Source organism: Bufo bufo, chromosome 3 (assembly GCF_905171765.1).
Source record: "Bufo bufo chromosome 3, aBufBuf1.1, whole genome shotgun sequence".
NCBI classification, from domain to species: Eukaryota; Metazoa; Chordata; class Amphibia; order Anura; family Bufonidae; genus Bufo; species Bufo bufo.
Window position 1 is genome coordinate 370966406 of NC_053391.1, and position 8417 is coordinate 370974822.

An 8417-nucleotide genomic window follows, 5' to 3' on the forward strand; every position below is an offset into this window, starting at 1 on the left:
TCGCAGATGATGGCATTCCCTGCAATGATTGAACAATTTGGCACATATTCCACTTTTAAAGTGAACTTATCAAAATCGCAAGTCCTAAATATCACTTTAGACCCATTAACCCAGGTAGCACTAGAAAGAAGCTCTCCATTCAAATGGGCACCACATAGTATATCCTTCCTAGGCATAAACCTTACCCCAAATCCCCAAAACCTATACCAGGAAAACTACAAAAACCTTCCCCAGACTGTCGATACTATCATTAAATCATGGGATATATCATTCACCTCCTGGTTGGGATGCAGATCACTACTTAAAACAATCATCCTCCCGATAATTCTATACTATTTGCAGGTCCTACCCATACCCCTACTGAGCACCTTTTTCACACAACTGAAAAGAATAATAGTCCAATTCCTCTGGGACAAGCGCAGACCCAGACTATTTATAAAGATGTGGTGTTTTACTAACAACCAGTTAAAGGGTTTCTATCACTTCGTTTCACATAATTAGCTGTCAGACACTAGCGATCCGCTAGTGTCTGCTCTAACAAACCATCCTAATATGATAGGTTTTGGGGCAGCCGTTTCGCTAAAAAAAGAACTTTTATTGATATGCTAATGAGCCTCTAGGTTCTATGGGGGCGTCATTAGCACCTAGAGGCTCCGTCTACCTTCAGAAACTGCCGCCGCCCAGCGTGTCCCTCCAGCCCGCCCATCTCCTCCTGAATGCGATCCTCCCTGTGAGCGCCTGTATTTGGCGCATGCGCAGTGAATGTCTGACAGCTTCCCTGCTCAGACATCTCCACTGCGCCTGTTCCTCGGAGCACTATGACGTCATCGCGCAGGCGCAGTGGAGATGTCTGAGCAGGGAAGCGGTCAGACATTCACTGCGCATGCGCCGAATACAGGCGCTCACAGGGAGGATCGCATTCAGGAGGAGATGGGCGGGCTGGAGGGACGCGCTGGGCGGCGGCAGTTTCTGAAGGTAGACGGAGCCTCTAGGTGCTAATGACGCCCCCATAGCACCTAGAGGCTCATTAGCATATTAATAAAAGTTCTTTTTTTAGCAAAACGGCTGCCCCAAAAGCAATTATATTAGGATGGTTGGGCAGAGCAGACACTAGCGGATCGCTAGTGTCTGACAGCTAAATATGTGAAACGAAGTGATAGAAACCTTTTAACCGTTGGTGTAGCAGAGGAGGTACGGATATCTCTGTGAGAAAACAAGGTTTATTCATATTATTATCGGTGTTATAATTTAACAACATGAGAAACATTCAAATGGCATCTAAAAGTCTATTTCTTTTTTAAACTCGTTTTATTGGAGTATAAAGGTGCATTATCAAAGTACATCACAATTCGGCATATCAATAAATCCAATAGAAAAAAATCACAGCGTCAACATACAAATTGACTTAAAACAATTACAGAGAATACAGAAAATAAAATAAAATAAAACAATGTAAAACAGTTTGTGGTACATTATTCATGATGTAAGTACAATTTCCCATGGACGCAGCAGGGCTTCTGGCAGCACACAAGTAGGATTCCTAAACAGTTTCACGCTTGCCATAACAGGAATATTATCCCAGGTGAATATTTACTATAAAGGCATTTCACATTTCCCATCGCAGTTTGCATAGAAATATGGAATCTCATCGAGAATTCAGCGTATTGTTGGACGCGCACTACTCTCCCCACACTTTCTCAAATTTCTGAGGGCATCCCCTGTGAATATAGACTACTTTTTCTAGTGGAATAATCTGATTTACTACCTGTTTCCAATGGTTAACATTAGTCATCCTATCAGCCATCCACCGGAGGGCTATAGCCTTCCTAGCCAAGAATAAAGTTTCCTCTAAAAATATCCTATGATGGTGAGACCACTGTTCCTCATCAATGATCCCCAACAAGCACATCTTGGGGCAAAGGGGAACATGTCCTGGTACTAGATCCGTCAATAAGGACGTCACATCCCTCCAGAAATTTTGAATGAGTCTACAGTCCCACATCATGTGCCAGAAGTTGGCGCCAGCCTGGTGACATCTTAGGCAGTTGTCGTTCTCGGACCTACCCATTTTAAACAGCCTACTAGGAGTGAGGTAACTTCTATGCAGTATATGTAATTGTACCATCTTATTATTGACTGAGGGAGATACTCTTGTAGGAGCTGCTAACGCCTCGTTCCAATCCGTTTCAGAAAGAGACGGGATGCAATTCCTCCATTTATCCTCAACGGTCAGAGGGGGTATGTCAATTTTCGTGGTTATGAGGTGCGTGTATATAGCCGATATGAGACCTCTAGGGCCTTGTGTGGATAGCACTCCAATCAGAGGATAGTTAGAAATCTTTCTAGAGCCCCTACCAAACTGTGCAGATAGGGCATGTCTAACCTGTAGATACCTGAAAAACATGTGCCTTGGAGTACCAAATTTTTCCTGAATCTGAGAGTAGGATCTCAAGGAACCTCCCTCATATAGATCACCCAGGGTCAGAATCCCATGCTCCTTCCACATCGCAGCGCCCTCATGCCTATTTAAATGTTGAAACATAGGGTTTTCCCACAAGGGTATTATGTCTGGAATATCAGTATAAGATTTTTGCTTAGCTGCCTCCCAAACCTGATGGGCAAGCCTATGTAGTGGGAGGGCTTTTCCGTGGAACAGGCTAATATCTTCCAAAACTGGCCATAGGGAATGTAATTGTAGGAAGTCCTGCAGATAGAACTCTGCATTGGGTAAGGGCTGTGAGGACACCCAAGAGACAAGGTAACGCAGCTGCCCCGCTAGGAAGTAAAGAAACAGGACAGTTACCCATTCAGTACAGGATTCATTTTAAATTCATTCTCACCCACAAAGCTCCCAACAGTGCTGCACCCCCCTACCTCTCTTCCCTTATTTCTGTCTACCATGCTTTCCGTTCAGCCAATTTTTAAATAATGAAAATGACGCTTCGTTCGTCGATAGTAATTTCCATCTCATAAAGGAGGTGAAAGCTGATTATACACAGAAAGGAGCTAGCCTCAAATATAGCAAGAATAAGTAAGTCTCTCATTTAATCCCCCAGGTGCTGAGACCGGAACCTGTATATCCATTCTGGTTTCTTTTTGGAGGATTCTACGGTCCCAGTTACCTTTTCTGGGGGAAGGTCTTATAAGGTCCAATGTTGAAAAAAGACAGAGACCTAAGATCTCCATTATGACATTCCCAGATGTGATTTGCCACGGGAGTATTGTTCTTTTTCTTGATGTCATTAACATGCTCAAGAATTCGACGACAAAATTCTCTAGAGGTTTTCCCCACATAATCTAAGGGACAGGGGCACTGACAGATCTACTACAGTTAATAAAATCCCTTACAGTGTAACTTCTATTCGTGGCTGAACATATATTCATCTTTTCATTTCTGACGAAACAGGCTGAGCATGCCCCACAACGGAAAGTACCCAACGGTTTCCTGTCTAACCATGTCCCTGTCGGAACTGGGCGTGAAAAGTGGCTGTGGACCAAACAGTCCCGCAAGCATCGACCACGTCTGAATGCGATACTTGGACAAGGTAACAGTACATCAGCCACATCCGGACCCATTCGGAGGATTGGCTAATATTTATCTCCCTCACTCTACGATTTTTAACATCAAATGTGGAGATAATCCTAATGACCTCCCCCCGGAATCAGATTCCTTGGGGACCAAGAAGGTACTTCCTGTATCTCCGCGTTCTGGAAGACATATTAGGGATAACCTCTCACCCTAAAGCGGTCATGGAGCTTCCTTGAATCATGATAAAAGCTCTCTGGATCTGAACAGTTTCTTTTCATCCTTTAGATACTGACCACGGGGTATTCCTTTCTTTAGGCTTGTGGGGTGGTAACTGTCCCAATGAAGAAGATGGTTTGTAGAAGTGGTCTTCCTAAAGATGGTTGTGACCAATCTGTTTACCCCTTTGGTGACCTTGATATCCAAAAATGTTAATGTATCTGGATGAAACTCAAAGGTAAACACAGGGTGGATTTGATTTAAATCAAACCGATTTAAATCACTAGTCAGTAAGGCTTGATTTAAATCATAGTTTTTTACATAAAGATTCATATTTGAACAATTTTTCTGTTGTACTTAGGAAGGAGAAAAATAATCATTACCTTAATAATAACAATTTAAATAGGATTTATTCAACTGAAACAATAACATTACAGCATGTTATTTGCTTAAACATCCATGTTTGTTAACTAATTTGGCTAAAGAAAATATCTATATTTTAAGAAACTTAGACTGTCAGCCCAGCCTACACAAGAAAAGCTTAATAATGTCCTCTGTAGCTCACTCGTCATCTTCATCTTCTTCTTTGTTCATAATCTGGAAAAGAAAAAACAAGCTTTCCTGCTTTATCGGGATTCGGGACCCAAACGATTTCTCAATTTAAAATGAACGAGTCCAAAGGAAGGGAATATTCTTTCAATGCCCGCAGAAGAAGCTACTGCTGTTAAAAGTGAAATCATTACTTGAACAGTCTCTAAATCCAAGTGCTTAAGTGACTTCCACCAGTTCACTGGTGTGACTTTCTTTAAAATATCTTTAGCAAACATATATTTCTTGAATGGTTCCCCCTTGGCTTTGAAGTTCATTATAGTTGGCATTACAGATGGATGATTGCTGGATACCCATGTCATAGCTAACTCCTCTTCCTCAGCACTTAAGTTTTGACCCTGATACTGGATATTGACAATATTATATATATAATATTCTCAACTCTTTTCATGTTATAAATTCAGTTTTGAGAACTCCAAAATTAAACCAAGCATCTGTGATAATATCTTGTAGGCAGAGAAACTGCCCAGTAATCTTACAAAAACCTCTGGAAGAGCATGACATTGTGAATGGATTAATGAAATTTAACAATAAATTAAACATATACAGCCTTATTCTACATAATTAAAAAAGTAATCTTTATTTCATAATGAAATACCTTTGGATGGTAATATATTTTCCTCAAAAAGCATTTTAAATAAAAAAAAAAACTGATTTTTCCGATTTTTTTAAAAAAAATCATAGGATTTTTATCCACCCTGCGTAAACATCAGGCCAATCTCATTCGTATTCAACGTCCTGACAAATGATTTAAATTTGTCAAGGTCACCATTCCAGATCACGAAGACATCATCTATGTAACGTGTCCAGAAGACAATTTTGTCACACCAAACTTGATTATCAGGGAAGAGAGACCACTTTATCCTCCCAGGAGATTAGCATAAGTGGGGGCACAGGGGCTCCCCATAGCCGTGGAAGAAATGCAAATCAAACAGAAAAAAATTGTGTGTCAAAACAAATCCAAGGAGAGTCAGCACAAATTCATTATGAGATTGATAACAGACTGCCCTTGTCTTTAAAAATTCTGCTACCGCAATCAGCCCTTTAGAATGAGGAACAGAGCTATACAGTGACTCTACATCAATACTCGCAAGGGAGAATGATGGTTCTACAGGGTGGGCCATTTATATGGATACACCTTAATAAAATGGGAATGGTTGGTGATATTAACTTCCTGTTTGTGGCACATTAGTATATGTGAGGGGGGAAACTTTTCAAGATGGGTAGTGACCATGGCGGCCATTTTGAATCCAACTTTTGTTTTTTCAATAGGAAGAGGGTCATGTGACACATCAAACTTATTGGGAATTTCACAAGAAAAACAATGGTGTGCTTGGTTTTAACGTAAATTTATTCTTTCATGAGTTATTTACAAGTTTCTGACCACTTACATAATGTGTTCAATGTGATGCCCATTGTGTTGGATTGTCAATGCAACCCTTTTCTCCCACTCTTCACACACTGATAGCAACACCGCAGGAGAAATGCTAGCACAGGCTTCCAGTATCCATAGTTTCAGGTGCTGCACATCTCGTATCATCTGAAGGCAATTGTCTATGCTGTGAAGATACGAGATGTGCAGCACCTGAAACTACGGATACTGGAAGCCTGTGCTTGCATTTCTCCTGCGGTGTTGCTATCAGTGTGTGAAGAGTGGGAGAAGAGGGTTGCATTGACAATCCAACACAATGGGCAGCACATTGAACACATTTTATAAGTGGTCAGAAACTTGTAAATAACTCATGAAAGAATAAAGTTACGTTAAAACCAAGCACACCATTGTTTTTCTTGTGAAATTTCCAATAAGTTTGATGTGTCACATGACCCTCTTCATATTGAAAAAACAAAAGTTGGATTCAAAATGGCAGACTTCAAAATGGCCGCCATGGTCACTACCCATCTTGAAAAGTTTCCCCCCTCACATATACTAATGTGCCACAAACAGGAAGTTAATATCACCAACCATTCCCATTTTATTAAGGTGTATCCATATAAATGGCCCACCCTGTAGATTAATGGTTCTGAGTTATCGAGTCCACCCCACATACAATAGGACGACCCTTCATAGGAGATAAACCCTTGTGGATCTTGGGTAATCCATAAAAAGTAGCTATCTGGGGTGAACTCGGCCTCAGAAAGTGGCATTCAGCCTCACTGATGACACCTATTTTATTGTCTTCATCAAGAATGGAAACAAGTTGTTTAAGACCTCGGTAGGGTCAGATGATAATGCGGTAGCAGTCGCGATCACTCAACAAACGTTCACACATTTGTCTGTATTGAATGCAGTCTATAATAACAATGTTACCCCCTTTATCAGCAGATTTAATAACTATCAAAAAATCTTTTGCTAAACTCATGAGGGCCTCAGTCTCAGAGCCAGAGAGATTATGGTATGATGATACAGATGTAGATAGGGACAGCTTCTCGATATCCGCAGCAGCCATTTGAAAAAAGGAATCTATGTGATCATAGGGGGAGGGAGTATTTTTACTTTTTGGAAGAAGGTCCGTAAAAGGCCCATGTCCTGGTTTCCGTGTACCTTCTTCCAGGGGGTACACAAATATCTTAAGATCTTCAGAATGCAGGAGCTAGATGATTCTGGCTTGTGCAAATGCAGGCGTTAAGCAAAAAGAGTCAGAAATCTCCCAGCCACAGGACATGGGTGCACAAATGTTCTCCTTCTCTTCATCCAGATGGAATCCTTTCTGCAGGAGCTGAACAGCATCCCTGGAAATACAGGAGGGACAGGGTTAAGATTCACTTCAGGAAAACGTCTCCTTTCTAGAAGTAAATGTTCTCATACTCTTGAGGTTCTGCTGGGTTTTCTAAGAGTTTTTTAGTAGATGATGGAATGGCTGTAGATGATGGCATGTAGATGATGGCTGTAGTAGATGATGGCATGGATGGGTCTGTGCCAAAGATAACTCCCTTTGTTTTGCTGCAGCGATTTGGTTTTTTGCTTTTCTGCTGGTGGAGGGCTTACTGCTTTACCCCATGGGTGCACTCCGCAACGATGATCATAGTATTTCTGGGAGGGGATAAAAAAAAAAGTTCATTTATTTTTAACACCCTTTCTCAAAGGGGTTGACCAGCTTTAGGGACTTTTTAACGTTTTTAAAAACTGATACCTACTCCCTGCTGTTCCATTCTGGCACCCTTCACTGGTCTTCAAGTCCCCGTCCTGTAGATAAGTAACATGCTGCTTGGGGACAAGTCACACTTGAGGCCAGTCATTGGCTGCAGCGGCGCACGTGAGCCTGTCCATCAGGAAGTTCACAGGACCGGAAGAGCAGTGGAGGAATGGAGTGGTGGGGAGCAGGTGACTGTTATTGAGTTTGTCAACAGGTACAACAGGGGACTAGGGATGAGCGAACTTCAAGTTTTGAAGTTAGAGTTCGGGTATATGGTGAATTGCATTAAGGATTCCGTGACCACTGACCATAACGCAATTCAAGGACGGAATGCCTTTAGAGGCATTCCGTTATAATAGAAGTCTATGGCCAGTATAACAGATCTGTCCGGTTTCTGTTATGCAGGAGAGGACTCATGCATAACGGAAAGCGGACTGATCCATTATGCAGCCCATAGACTTCTATTATGACGGAATGCCTATAAAAGCATTCCGTTATGTATTCCATCATTGAATTGCGTTATAGTCCGTGGTAACGGAATCCATACCGCAATTCAGCATATACCCAAACTTCAAAACATTAAATTCACTCATCCCCACAGGGGACTAAACCAGCAGCAGATGATCAGTGCAGGGGAGCAATCCTTTTTTTTTTTTTTTTTTTTTTTTAATACTGACTGGAAATCCCCTTTAAAATGATGCATGTTTTAAAACCACCGAGCTGTACCAAAAGTATGAAGGCATGTGACACAAGTGGTGGTTTGTGAAGAGAATAGAGTGTGAATAGGGTTGGGCTGCTTCCCGCAAGCTTTGCACAGCTCAGGACCTGGACGCAGGCAGATGACGCTCCAGGAGAACGTGTAAGTTCCACGTCTTCAGGATGTATGAATGGGAGGCGGGGCTGACAGTCCGTGGGCGGGGCTCTGCATA